The sequence below is a fragment of the Hemiscyllium ocellatum genome, chromosome 25 (genome assembly GCF_020745735.1).
Source record: "Hemiscyllium ocellatum isolate sHemOce1 chromosome 25, sHemOce1.pat.X.cur, whole genome shotgun sequence".
Lineage (NCBI taxonomy): Eukaryota > Metazoa > Chordata > Chondrichthyes > Orectolobiformes > Hemiscylliidae > Hemiscyllium > Hemiscyllium ocellatum.
In genome coordinates this window covers 52,014,326-52,028,839 of record NC_083425.1, presented here as the reverse complement: position 1 = coordinate 52,028,839, position 14,514 = coordinate 52,014,326, and positions in this window count along the sequence as shown.

The following is a 14,514-nucleotide window of genomic DNA, read 5'->3' as shown; positions in this document are numbered from 1 at the left end:
GATTATCTTTAGCCTTATCTGCCAATGCCCCTACACTCTTTATATTGATTAAGAGACCCAATTGAACCAAGTTGTCTATATCTAAAATAAGATATCTGCTCGGCGGAGCAGGTAAGGGCTGTTTGGCAGTGTCTCTTTGTAGTTGCGGTTAAGTTTTTTTAACGGTTTAAATTTAAAAGATTTTTTTTAAAAGTGCGGAGCGGACCCGGAAGCTGGTGCAGCGCAAGCTTACCTGGGTAGGTTTTCCCAATAAAGGCGCGCAGGAGAGGAACCCGAGGCACTACAGGGGTAGTGCCTCCCACCCGCCCTCCTCCTCTAACTTAATAATAAGACCCGTTGTGGTAAGCAGGTAAGTGCTGCATTTTGCTTGTTTTATTCTTTAGACCTAGGTTTTTTAAAGGTTACTTTTAGAGGGATGGCAGTGAAGGCAGTGCAATGTTCCTCTTGCAACATGTTTGAGGTGAGGGATGCCATGGTTGTCCCTGCTGATTACACTTGCGGGAAGTGCACCCATCTCCAGCTCGTCCAAGACCGTGTTAGGGAACTGGAGCTGGAGTTAGATGAACATAGGAGGCAGAGGGGGTCATAGATCGGAGTTTTAGGGAAGTAGTAACTCCAAAGATTGCAGACAGATGGGTGACAGTGAGGGGGACTGGGAGGAAGCAGCCAGTTCAGGGACCCCCTGCGGTCGTCCCCCTCAAGAACAAGTATACCATTTTGGATACTTGTGGGGGAGACAACTTACCAGGGGTAAGCAATGGGGTTCAGGCCTCTGGCACGGAGCCTGTCCCCGTTGCTCAGAAGGGAAGGGTGGAGAAGAGCAGAGCAATAGTATTTGGAGACTCGATAGTTTGGGGCACAGATAGACTGTTTTGCGGGGGCGAGAGAGACTCACGATTGGTATGTTGCCTCCCAGGTGCAAGGGTACGTGACGTCTCTGATTGTGTTTTCCAGGTCCTTAAGGGGGAGGGGAAGCAGCCTGAAGTCATGGTCCACATTGGCACCAACGACATAGGTAGGAAGAGGGATGAGGATGTTAGGCAGGCTTTCAGGGAGCTAGGTTGGAAGCTCAGAGTTAGAACAAACAGAGTTGTTGTCTCTGGTTTGTTACCCGTGCCATGTGAGAGAGAGTCGAGGAATAGGGAGAGAGAGCAGTTAAATGCGTGGCTACAGGGATGGTGCAGGAGGGAGGGATTCCGGTATCTGGATAACTGGAGTTCTTTCTGGGGAAGGTGGGACCGCTATAAATCGGATGGTCTACACCTGAACCTGAGGGGTACCAGTATCCTTGGGGGGAGGTTTGCTAGTGCTCCTTAGGGGGGTTTAAACTAACTCTGCCGGGGCATGGGAACCTGGACTGTAGCTTTAGGGTACAGGACCTGGAGTGTAGGGAGGTTAGGAACATGGCATCAATCTTGAAAGAGGGTGCCTGTAAACAGGAAGGTGGTTTGAAGTGTGTATACTTCAATGCGAGAAGTATACGAAATAAGTTGGGTGAACCTGCAGCGTGGGTTGGTACCTGCGATTTCGATGTTGTGGCTATTATGGAGACATGGGTAGAACAGGGACAGGATTGGCTGTTGCAGGTTCCAGGGTTTAAATGTTTTAGTAGGGTCAGAGGTGGGGGTAAAAGTGGGGAGGTGTGGCATTGCATGTCAAGGATAGTATTACAGCGGTGGAAAGGACGATGGATGAAGACTCACCATCTGAGGTAGTTTGGGCTGAGGTTAGAAATAGGAAAGGTTAGGAGTTTTCTACAGGCCTCCTAATAGTCCTAGAGACATAGAAGAAAGGATTGCGAGGATGATACAGGAGAAGAATGAAAATAATAGGGTGGTTGTTATGGGGGACTTTAACTTTCCAGATATTGACTGGGAAAGCTATAGCTCGAGTATGTTAGATGGGTCGGTGTTTGTCCAATGTGTGCAGGAGGGTTTCCTGACACAATATATAGACAGGCCAACAAGAGGTGAGGCCATACTGGATTTGGTTCTGGGTAACGAACCAGGCCAGGTGTTAGAATTGGAGGTAGGTGAGCACTTTGGGGACAGTGACCACAATTCGGTGACTTTTACTCTAGTGATGGAGAGGGATAAGTGTGCACTGAAGGGCAAGAGTTATAGCTGGGGGCAGGGAAATTATGATGCGGTGAGGCATGACTTAGGATGCGTGGCTTGGAAAAGTAGGCTTCAAGGGAAGGGCACAATCGATATGTTGAGCTTGTTCAAGGAGCAGCTATTGAGTGTCTTTGATAAGTATGTACCTGTCAGGCAGGGAGGAAAGGGTCGTGTGAGGGAGCCGTGGTTTAATAAGGAATTGGAATCCCTTGTTAAAGGGAAGAGGGCAGCCTATGAAAACATGAGGCGTGAAGGTTCATTTGGGGTGATTGAGAGTTATAAGGTAGCCAGGAAGGATCTAAAGAGAGAGCTAAGAGCAGCAAGGAGGGGACAAAAAAAGTCCTTGGTTGGTAGGATTAGGGAAAACCCAAAGGCTTTCTATAGGTATGTCAAGAATAAACAAATGACTAGGGTAGGAATAGGTCCAGTCAAGGATAGTAGTAGGAAGTTGTGCGTGGAGGCTGAAGAGATTGGAGAGACACTGAATGAATACTTTTCATCACTATTCACTCAGGAATAGTGATGAAAAGTAATTGTTGCCGATGTGAATATTGAGTCACAATTAATTAGAATGGATGGCTTTGAGGTATGTAGGGAAGAGGTGTTGGAAATTCTGGAAAGGGTGAAAATAGATAAGTCCCCTGGGCCTGATGGCATTTATCCTAGGATTCTCTGGGAAGCAAGGGAGGAGATTGCAGAGCCATTGGCCTTGATTTTTATGTCCTCGTTGTCTACAGGAATAGTGCTAGAAGACTGGAGGATAGCAAATGTGATTCCCTTGTTCAAGAAGGGGAGTAGGGATAACCCTAATAACTATAGGCTGGTGAGTCTCACTTCTGTTATGGGCAAAGTCTTAGAGAGAATTGTAAGGGATAGGATTTATGAACATCTGGATAGGAATAATGTGATCAAGGATAGTCAGCATGGTTTTGTGAAGGGCAGGTCATGCCTCACAAACCTTATTGAATTCTTTGAGAAGGTGACTAAGGAGGTGGACGAGGGTAAAGCGGTAGATGTGGTGTATATGGATTTTAGTAAGGCGTTTGATAAGGTTCCCCATGGTAGGCTACTGCAAACAATACGGAGGTATGGCATTGAGGGTGAGTTGGAGGTTTGGATTAGGAATTGGCTGGCTGGAAGAAGAAAGAGGGTAGTAGTTGATGGTAAAGGTTCATCTTGGAGTGCAGTTACCAGCGGTGTTCCGCAAGGATCTGTTTTGGGACCATTGCTGTTTGTAATTTTTATAAATGACCTGGAGGAGGGGCTAGAAGGTTGGGTGAGCAAGTTTGTAGATGATAAGAAAGTCGGTGGAGTTGTTGACAGTGAGGAAGGATGTAGCAGATTACAGCGGGATATAGATAAGCTGCAGAACTGGGCAGAAAGGTGGCAAATGGAGTTCAATGCAGGTAAGTGTGAAGTGATTCACTTTGGTAAGAGTAACAAGACTGGGCTAATGGTCGGATACTTGGTAGTGTGGAGCAGAGGGATCTTGGTGTCCATGTACACAGATCTCTGAAAGTTGCCACCCAGGTAAATAGTGCTGTGAAGAAGGCCTATGGCGTACTTTTATTGGTAGAGAAATTGAGTTCCGGAGTCCTGAGGTCATGTTGCAGTTGTATAAGACTCTGGTGCGGCCTCATCTGGAGTATTGTGTGCAGTTTTGGTCGCCGTGCTATAGGAAGGATGTGGAGGCACTGGAACGGGTGCAGAGGAGGTTTACCAGGATGTTGCCTGGTATGGTAGGAAAATCTTATGAGGAAAGGCTGAGGCACTTGGGGCTGTTCTCATTGGAGAAAAGAAGGTTTAGGGGCGACTTGATAGAGGTGTACAAGATGATTAGGGATTTAGATAGGGTTGACAATGAAAACCTTTTTCACGTATGGAGTCAGCTATTACGAAGAGGCATAGCTTTAAATTAAGGGGAGGTAGGTATAGGACAGATGTTAGGGGTAAATTCTTTACTCAGTGAGTCATGAGTTCATGGAATGCCCTGCCAGTAGCAGTGGTGGACTCTCCTTTGTGGGCATTTAAACGGGCATTAGATATGCATATGGAAGATAGTGGGCTAGTGTAGGTTAGGTGGGATTGGGTCAGTGCAACATCGGGGGCCAAAGGGCCTGTACTGCGCTGTATTTTTCTATGTTCTATGTTCTAAGATTATCTTTTTTTCTTGACTAGAACCTCAATATCTTTATTCATCCACTGTTCCTTAATCTTACTAGGCTTACCCTTCACTCTAACAGGAACAATATGCCTCTGAACTCTTGTCATCACACTATTGAACCCCTCACACTTGTCAGACATCCTTTTGAAAGCTCATGATTCTTTTCAACTACATCTTCTACTTATCCATTGGCATTCAATGCTTTATATTGATGAAAATTCACATCTGTTTGCTCTGTAATGTTTTCTGAAGGCAGTATAAGGTGACACTTTAGAACCAGTTGTTCTTAAAAAAGCTGAGTTTGTATGGAATCTATTCCAAATGGTTAATAATTGCCAACTGTACGATGTTGATGGCATCCATCTTCTCATAGCTTTGGGGTTTTAGAGTCATTTTAAGGACAAATGAGTGCATGGTGCAAATCGAAAGCTGAGAGCTGCTGATGTCTGTGTTGGTGTAATACTAATGGTATTATAATACTATAAAATATATTATGGTCTCCAAGCCAGGGGGGCAAGTGGCTTGCAGGAAACTTGCAGCTGATGGTGTTCCCATGTATCTTCTGCCCTCATCCTTCTAGATGTAAGGGGTTATGATTTGGAAATAATTTTATTATAATACAAATATTAATGATCCTGAATTCCATTTGACAAAATGGGAATTGCAAATTACAAAGACTTTCCTCTCATCCTTACTTCTTCAGCTCTGTGCTTTCCTCGCTCCATTGTGTTCATTTTCCATCTTCCATTCCGGCTTATTACTCTTTCCCTGGCTAATGCTAACATTATTGCAGTCTCCCCAGGCTCCTCTTTGCAATATCTTGCTGCTGTTTTATTTATGAACAGACTGATCCAGCCACACCAGTTACTAGAGGGTGATGTGCCATGATCAGGGGACACCAGCTTGCTGATTGAATTGAATTATTTGTGAAGAGCATTTTCAAAATGGCAATACAAGGTCCATTTATTAAAAACATGATGCAGTGTTAACAGGTCACCATCAAACAGCAGCATCAACCTTAGAATAATAGCAAATATGTGACAGAATTCCATCTTGTAAAAACACAACTACAATGTCTGTCTGTCTTTTCTCCTGTTCTCATTTCTGAGGGTTGGGACTACCATTGGATTGGTCCATGCTTGAGGACGATGTAGTTTGCCACTGCTGTCTGTAAGTTGGCTGAGCAGGAGACTGTCCAGGGTCTATTGGAAGGGTTTACAGGCTTTTATTACCTATCTGGCCATGTTAGGAACACCTCTTCCATGACCAACAAGCCCTGGAGAGGACTCAAATCTGGAACTTCTGGTCTAGAGATATGGAAGCTACCTGCAGTGTTGCAAAGCCACCTACGTTACCATGACTAAATAATCAAGTGATGACAGCTCCAGAGATATTAGCCTTTGGTTGAATATTAGATCAAAGACTAATATATACAAGGCAATCTGAGTATCTTCATTTTTGCCTGGTTATGGTACAGTCAATTTACAAATATAAAGTAGCTACATATTGTAAATAAGAATGACTTGCCATTTTACTTCATAGTTTCCTACCTGTGGAACCATTCATTAAAGGTTACAAACCCATACACAGTCTCTTCAATAGAACGGTGAGGTGAGAATGATAGACCTTGACATCAAGGTCACATTTGACTGAGTGTGGCATCAAGGAGTCCCAGCAAAACTGGAATCAATGGGTGTCAGGGGGCAATCTCTCTGCTGGATGGAGTAATACCTAACACACAGGAAGGTGTTTGTGGTTGTTGGAAGCCAATAATCTCTGCTCCAGGACATCTCTGTGGAGGTTTCTCAGGGTAATCCCAACCATCTTCAACTGCTTCATCAATAACCATCCCTCCATCACAAGGTCAGAAATGGGGATGTTCACCAATGATTGCACAATGTCGGCACCATTTGCAACTGCTCAAAAACTGAAGCAGTCCATGTTCAAATGCAATAAATCTGGACAATATCCAGGCTTAGGCTGATAAGTGGCAGGTAACATTAGTGCCACACAAATTCCCACGCTATGACCATCTCCAATAAGAGACAATCTAAATGATATTTTTAATATTGAACCCTTCACTATCAACATCCTTGGGATTACCAGTGCCCAGAAATGCAACTGGACTTGCCTATAAATCCAATGGTTACGGAGGATAGGAATGCTGCAGTGAGTAACTCACTTTCTGTCTCCATAAAGCCTGTTCATCATCTACGCGGCACAAGTCAGGAGTATAATGGAATACTCCCCACTTCCCTGAATGGGTACAGCTCCAGCAACACTAAAGAAGCTTAAGCAGCCCACCTGATTGGCACCAAATTCACAAGCATCCACCCTCTTTGCCAATGATGCTCAGTAGTAGCAGTGTGTACTATCTACAGGATGCAGTACGGAAATTCACCAAAGGGGAGGCACGGTGGCACAGTGGTTAGCACTGCTGCCTCACAGCGCCAGGCACCTGGGTTCAATTCCCGCCTCAGGCGACTGACTGTGTGGAGTTTGCACGTTCTCCCCGTGTCTGCGTGGGTTTCCTCCGGGTGCTCCGGTTTCCTCCCACAGTCACAAAGATGTGCGGGTCAGGTGAATTGGCCGTGCTAAATTGCCCGTAGTGTTAGGTAAGGGGTATATGTAGGGGTATGGGTGGGTTGCGCTTCGGCGGGTCAGTGTGGACTTGTTGGGCCGAAGGGCCTGTTTCCACACTGTAAGTAATCTAATCTAATCCCCAAACAGCACCTTCCAAACTCATAACTCACTTACATATAGAAGGAGACGAGGGCAGCAAATACATGGGAACACCATCAGCTGCAAGTGCCCCTCCAAGTCACTTACCCTCCTGGCTTGGAGATAAATCACCATAGCTGGAGCCTGTATCAGGAGTAACTTTTCTTTTTTTCTAAGCTTATGCAACTTCACTTTGCAATTTTATCAGTAGATTTATGTTTGAGATATGTTACCTTTCTCCACTTATTCTATATTTATTTCTGGATTTGCTGCTGGTTCTGATATTCACTCAGTTGCTGGCCATTTAGCCCTGGAGCTGGCTGTGCTGTTGTGTTTGGGCAGGAGGTCTGAGTGAATATGCTGCAGGTCTTGCCTCGGATTTTTTACGAAACAAACATGGAACCTGGGCTTCACTGGCTGGTCAGTATTTCTCACTTGTCCTGAGTTTCCCTTGAGTAGGTGGTGGTGAGCTGCCTTCTTGACCCGCTGCATCCACACACTGTAGGTTGACCCTCAGTTCCATTAGGGAGGGAATGCTGCAACAGTGAAAGAACGGTGATATATTTCCAAGTCAGGATAGTGACTGGCTTCAAGGGGAACTTGCAGGTGGTACCTGTTGTCCTGCTGCCCTTTGCCTTTCTAGATGGTTATTTATTTAATTTATATTGAGTTCAGTATATTTCCTCCTGATTTCTGTTCATTTTTCCTTATTTTGCTGATATTTTATTTTTATCCTTTTCTTTGATAGTTGACATGGCATAATCTACCATTCCATGATATCCCATTGCAATATCACTTATATCTGTCACAAATAATTCCACACTCATTATTTTTAATCATCCTCTTCCTCTTATTTTCATTTATCAAATTAGAGTCATAGAGTCAAAAAGATGTATAGCATGGAAACAGACCCTTTGGTCCAACTCGCCCATGCCGACCAGATATCCCAATCCAATTGAGCCCCACCTGCCAGCACCCAGCCCATACCCCTCCAAACCCTTCCTGTTCATATACCTATCCAGATGCCTTTTAAAATGTTGTAATTGTACCAGCCTCCACCACTTCCTCTGGCAGCTCTTTCCATACACGTACCACCCTCTGCGTGAAGATGTTGCCCCTTAGGTCTCTTTTATATCTTTCCCCACTCACCCAAAATCTATACCCTCTAGTTCTGGACTCCCCTACCCCAGGGAAAAGACTTTGTCTATTTACCTTATCCATGCCCCTCATGATTTTATAAACATCTATAAGGTCAATCCTCAGCTTCCGACACTCCAGGGAATGCAGCCCCAGTCTATAAAGCCTCTCCCTTTAGCTCAAATCCTCCAACCCTGGCAACATCCTTGCAAATCTTTTCTGAACCCTTTCAAGTTTCCCAATACCTTCAGTGTTATCTTTCATATCTCTCTCAAGCCCTTTCTCATTTTTTTCTACTGCTGCTATTAACACTTGCGTGATATCCCTTTGCTGTTTTGTCTCTTCTAGTTCCCAGGCCCCATTCTCCTCTCTGCCTTTGTTTAAGCCATTTCCTTTAGTTTTGCACAAACTCACTGATCTTGCTGACCAAGGTTATTTAATTACACAATATAGAGTCCTTGCCTTTTAGAGGCACGTGTTGTTCTTATATTATACTGAAGCTTTTTCTCTCAAAAAAACTTTATTCATAAAACCTGTACAAGTACATTTCAACTTGGAACTTTAGACAGTGAAAGAAAACTTACCGTTTCTCTTTCCAACACATTTATCTCTCAGAGCTTTATGATGCGGCTGTCACTTTAACAGCGTATTTTGTCCTGGTGGTTTTTTTGAAGAGGGGTTGTAGGTCTGAGGTGGCAAGCTGGCTAGTGAGAACCACATGTGTAAAGACGTTGAGTTAAATAGCCTGAATGGATGTGGCCAGCTCTCACAGATCCACATTTCTGAGTAACATCAGGAGCTTTTGGTATCTCAAAACAGTTGGAAGCTTCACTGAATGTCTCCTGGATGTTACTCTAATTTGAATTTTCTCTTGATTTTTTTTCCCTCCTGGATTGGAGAACCTCATGGGAGAATCTGTGCCTGAATTTGCCTTTTTGCCAAGGGGTGTGTTTATGGAATGTTACTATATTGGAACAGTTAATTAGTAATAGCTATTGTATCTATCTTACTTCTGTTGTTTCCAATAGAGTTGTTATTCTAAATTCCTCTTTCTTTGGTTGTATTTTAACTGCAGTGGTTAAATAAATTGTGTTTTGCTTAACATCAAGAAGCTTGATCAGTTGCATTGCATCTGGAACAGACATTTAACATTTGCCTTTAAAATAAGAAAATGTTTATGTCTAGGCTCCCTTCATAGAATATCTTGAGGAGTCTGATCTTTTCCATAACAGCTTCAAGACAATTTTCAGTAGATGTGATATTTACTGTTTGCCTTCCATGCAAACATATAGTTCAAAGGGTTCCACAAAGTTTCCCAGTTGTCAGAAAATAAGGCACTATACTAAGACATCGGCCTTTCCCATTAAGACTTTACATTTTCTAAAACAGGATACACTGATGGGTTGCAAACAGTAGAATCCTTGACAAAACCCATGCTTTGTGTGTGTCGACTACTGAAATTGTACTGAGGCACCTTGGAGTGGAAGATGATATACAACGAACTTTATATCTATTGCCCCTTGCTGTAATTTCCAATTTGAAATATTTCACTCTCTGGCTGTATACCTGATATGGAATGTATTTTGTAAATACTTAGTATATTACAATCATATGAAATGAACATAGAGCATAGAATATTACAGCCCTCGGTATGAAACCAATCTGAAGCCCATCTGACCTACATTATTCCATTCTCATCCATATGAGTCGAGAGTGGAAAAGCACCGCAGGTCAGGCAGCATCCAAGGAGCGGGAGAATCGATGTTTCGGGAAAAAGACCTTCATCAAGAATGTCCATTGTCCTGCTCCTCAGATGCTGCCTGACCTGCTGTGCTTTCCCAGCACCACACTCTCGACTCTAATCTGCAGCATCTGCAGTGCTCACTTTCGCCCTATCTTGTCCATATGACTATGCAATGACGATTTAAATATCCTTAAAGTTGGTGAGTCTAATACTATTGCAGGCACTGTATTCCATGCCCCTACTACTCTCTGAGTAAAGAAACTACCTCTGACATTTGTCCTATATCTGTCACCCCTCAGTTTAAAGATATGTCTCCTCATGCTAGCCATTACCACCCGAGGAAAAAGGCTCTCACTGTCCACCCTATCTAACCCTCTGATTATCTTATATGTCTCAATTAAATCACCACTCAGCCTTTATCTCCCTAATGAAAACAGCCTCAAGTCCCTTAGCCTTTCTTCATAAGACCTTCCCTCCATACTAGGCAACATCCTAGTAAATCTCCTCTGAACCCTTTCCAAAGCTTCCACATCCTTCCTATAATGTGGTGACCAGAACTGTACGCAATACTCCAAGTGTGGCAGCACCGGAGTTTTGTTCAGCAGTATGACCTCATGTCTCCGAAACTCAATCCCTCTATCAATAAAAGCTAACACACTGTCTGTCTTCTTAACAACCCTATCAACCTGGGAGGCAACTATCAAGGATCTATGTACATGGACACCAAGATCTCTCTGCTTATCTACATTATCAAGAATCTTACCATTAGCCCAGTACTCTGAATTCCTGTTACCCCTTCCAAAGTGGATCACCTCACACTTGTCTGCATTAAACTGCATTTGCCACCTCTCAGCCCAGCTCTGCAGCTTATCTATATTCCTCTATAACCTTCAGCATCCTTCGTCACTATCCACAACTCCACCGACCATAGTGTCATCCGCAAATTTAGTAACTCATCCTTCTACGCCCTCATTCAGGTCATTTATAAAAATGACAAACAGCAGTGGACTCAAAATAGATCTTTGCAGTACACCAATAGTTACTGAACTCCAGGATGAACATTTCCCATCAACCACCACCCTCTGTCTTCTTTCAGCTAGCCAATTTCTGATCCAAACCGCTAAATCACCCTCAATCCCAAGCCTCCGTATTTTGTGTAATAGCCTACCATGGGAAACCTTAACAAACCACCTTACTGAAATCCAAATACACCACATCAACTGCTTTACCCTCATCTACCTGTCTGGTCACCTTCTCAAAGAACTCAATCAGGTTTGTGAGGCACAATGTACCCTTCATAAAACTGTATTGACTATCCCTAATTGACTTATTCCTCTCAAGAAGATGATAAATCCTATCTCTTATAGCCCTTTCCAACACTTTTCCCACAACTGAAGTAAGGCTCGCTGGTCTATAATTGCAAGGGTTGTCTTAAGTTCCCTTCTTGAACAAGAGAACAAATTTGCTCTCCTCCAGTCTTCTGGCACTATTCCTATTAAAAATGACAACATTAAGATCAAAGACAAAGGCTCAGCAATCTCCTCCCTAGCTTTCCAGAAAATCCTAGGATAAATCCCATCAAGCCCAGGGGACTTAATTATTTTCACATTTTCCAGAATTGCTAACATCTCCTCCTTGTGAACCTCAATCCCGTCTAGTCTAGTAGCCTGTAACTCAGTACTCTCCTCGACAACATTGTCTTTTTCTAGCGTGAATACTGACGAAAAGTATTTATTTAGCACTTTCCCTATCTCCTCTGACTCCATGCACAACTTCCCACTACTGTCCTTGATTGGCCCTAATCTTACTCTGGTCATTCTTTTGTTTCTTGATGTACCGACAGAAAGCCTTAGGGGTTTCCTTGATAGTATCCGCCAACAACTTCTCATGTCCCCTCCTGGTTCTTCTTAGCTCTCTTGGTCTTTCTTAACTTATAACTCTCAAGCACCCTATCTGAACCATCACATCTCACCCTAACATAAGCCTTCTTCTTCCTCTTGACAAGAGATTCAACTTTCTTAGTAAACCACGGCTCCCACACTCAACAACTTCCTCCCTGCCTGACCGGTAAATACTTATCAAGGACCCACAGTAGCTGTTCCTTGAATAAGCTTCAAAATGCCCATCCCCTGTAGCTTCCTTCCCCATCCTATGTAGACTCAATCTTGCCTGATTGCATTGTAGCATGCTATATGAGGACAAGTTCAATTTTATTGCAAATATTAAAAGATAGAATTGAAATGTTGTGTAATGTGCTTTTACAAATTTTATGAGTAAAGCATACTTTTGGGGTCAAAAAAATAAATTGAGCATGTGTAGACTGATAATTAAAATTCTTCATTGGTCTTATTCATGATTTCTCTATAAGCTCCTCTGGCTCTAGCACTCATTGAGAACCCCACATTCCTCCAATTCTGGCCTTTTGCACATCCCTGATTTTCTTTATCTCACCACTGGGACTGTGCCTTCAACATAGGCCAAAGGCCTGGAAACCCATCCCTGAACCTTTCCATCTCGGAAACCCTTAAACCTGCCTCTTTGATAAAGTTTCTGTTCACAGCTCCTGATATCTCCTTTACATTGCAGGTCCGATGAAGAGTCACCTAGACTTGAAATGCTATCTCGCTCTCTCTCTGTCCATGGACATTGTCTGACCTGCTGTGATCTCCAGCATTCGTTGTTTTCAGTACATCTCTTTACATTGTTTGGTCTAAAATATTGGCCTCCGATGCACCCGTGAGGTTCTGTAAATTGTTGATTACATTTAAGGCGGAGTTTAGGCTAAATCATGGCAACATAACTGAGGCTGATCCTGTCCTCAGCCAAGGGGCGTTCGTATAGGACCTGAAAAAGACCAGTTAACATCTCAAACATGTTCTGCCATTTGTTGAGATCACGACTGATCTGCAAACTAACCCCACTTAGCCCCCTATGCCCCAAATCCTTTCATATCTTTGCTAACAAAAATATCGCAACTGCATGAGTAGCAAAGCTTGAAGGAATATGGGCCAGGAGCAGGCAGGTGGGACCAGTTGAGTTTGGGATTGCATTCGGTATGGACTGGTTGGTCTGAAGGGTCTTTTCTTGTGCTGTATGACTCTATGACACGACGATAACTCAGTTTTAAAGTCACACGCACATGGTTACTAATGAGTCACTGGATAAGATTGCCGAACAAGATCCTCAGATATGTGGTTGCCTCCTCACTGACCTGAAGTTGCTGAGCACAATTGTAAAAGCCTTGGCTGAGATCTTCACAGCCCAAGCAACTAATCTGGGATGGTCCTTGTCTAAATAGCTATTGCTGACTGACTTTACTTACCACGTCTTCGCTGCTTTTGAGTCTTAAGTGCGCTGTCCTGTTTTGATTATCCCGCTGGTTGATCCTGTCATAACTTTGATGAGACCGTCAGTGTAATTTACTGTGAACACTTAAAACTGTCATTTGTTGCAAAGCTGTGGTCTTTTGAATGTATAAAATTTGAATTTATTGCTGAATTCATACTGTATTCTGCCGTCGAATAAAGCACTGGCATTTTATTATAATATTGCTTTTTGGTAGGGATTAAAGTTTCAGAAAGCATTGTAAACCGTTTTGCAAGCTTTGTGTTGATACCTGAAATGTGAGGTTATTCTATGCAGATTACCCACTTTACTGAATAGAGATGACAACAGGAGATGGTTACTGTCAGAAGAGTCCACTGCATCAAACAAGTCCCACAGGGTAAATTCTTCACAAATCCTTGAGCGTTTAAAAACAATGCTCAGAGTTATATAATGGTGTTAGCTTTGGTATTTTATGGGAACAAAACTTTCGAAAGATAATGCAGCAGTTTTAAATAACTGATGTGCAACATCTAGCACATTAGTATAAAATTTGTTGTGTGCTGTTTTCTCAAAGGCATTGATGTCTTTGTTTTTAAAGCATCCCTGTGTGCAGCTTCGGCCACTCTGTTAGAAGAAAGATATTAAAGTGGAGAAGGTTCAGAAAAGCTTTACCAGAATGTTACTGGAAATGGAGGGAGGCTGGATAGGCCGGGTTCTTTTTCACTGGAGCCTAGAAGGTTGAGGGGTGACCTTACAGAAGTTTATAAAATCATGAGGGGCATAGATAAGGTGAGTGACAAGGATCTTTTCCCTAGGCTGGGCGAGATCAAAACTAGGGGGCATAGCTTTAAAGTGAGAGGAGAAAGGTTTAAAAAGGAAATGAAGGACAATATTTTTACACTAGGGAGTGGCTCATCTGTGAAATGAACTGCCAGAGGAAGTGGTGGATGTGGGTACAGTTACTGCATTTAAAAGACATTTGGATAACTTTATGAATAGGAAAGGTTTGGCAGAATGTGGGCCAAATGCAGGCAGGTGGGACTAGTTTAGTTTGGGAATGTGGTTCGCCTAGACTGTTGGGCCGAAGGGTCTGTGTCTGTGCTGTTTGACTCTCTGACTCTAGCTCTGTTAGAACAGCAGAAGGTCAAATTTCAGATGAAAATATTGATGTGCTCCATCAAGACAGGGAGCAGAGATTTTTCACAGTGAAGCACACATCTGAAGTAAATAAGAGCAAGGATTAGAGACAGGGATAGCAATCCATAGAGGAGGATGCTGGATCCCTCAACCTCAGCTCAAGTCGA